The sequence below is a fragment of the Etheostoma cragini genome, unplaced genomic scaffold (genome assembly GCF_013103735.1).
Source record: "Etheostoma cragini isolate CJK2018 unplaced genomic scaffold, CSU_Ecrag_1.0 ScbMSFa_2081, whole genome shotgun sequence".
NCBI lineage: Eukaryota > Metazoa > Chordata > Actinopteri > Perciformes > Percidae > Etheostoma > Etheostoma cragini.
In genome coordinates, this window is record NW_023266204.1 from 962 (window position 1) to 1,197 (window position 236).

At 37.7% G+C, this 236-nt stretch overlaps 1 non-coding gene across 1 annotated transcript; it reads left to right on the plus strand.

The window, feature by feature from the left end:
- The first annotated feature begins 65 nt into the window (after positions 1 to 65).
- Positions 66 to 153, plus strand: trnah-gug. The gene is given in 2 exon segments: positions 66 to 102; positions 118 to 153. It is a non-coding gene; the product is annotated as a tRNA-His (tRNA).
- Positions 154 to 236: the final 83 nt, after the last annotated feature.

A 236-nucleotide genomic window follows, 5' to 3' on the forward strand; every position in this document is an offset into this window, starting at 1 on the left:
CTAATAAAGTAATAAATCCAAATATTTACATAAATACATACATATTTTCAGACATCCATTGTCGCCCTTTGATAGCTCAGTTGGTAGAGCAGAGGACTGTGGAAGCATAAATCAAAAATCCTTAGGTCGCTGGTTCAAATCCGGCTCGAAGGAGCACACTTTTCAAGAGTTTCCCTTCACAGATGAATAAAGGATTCTGATGTAGAGATGGACAGACAACTCAGAAGCATATTACT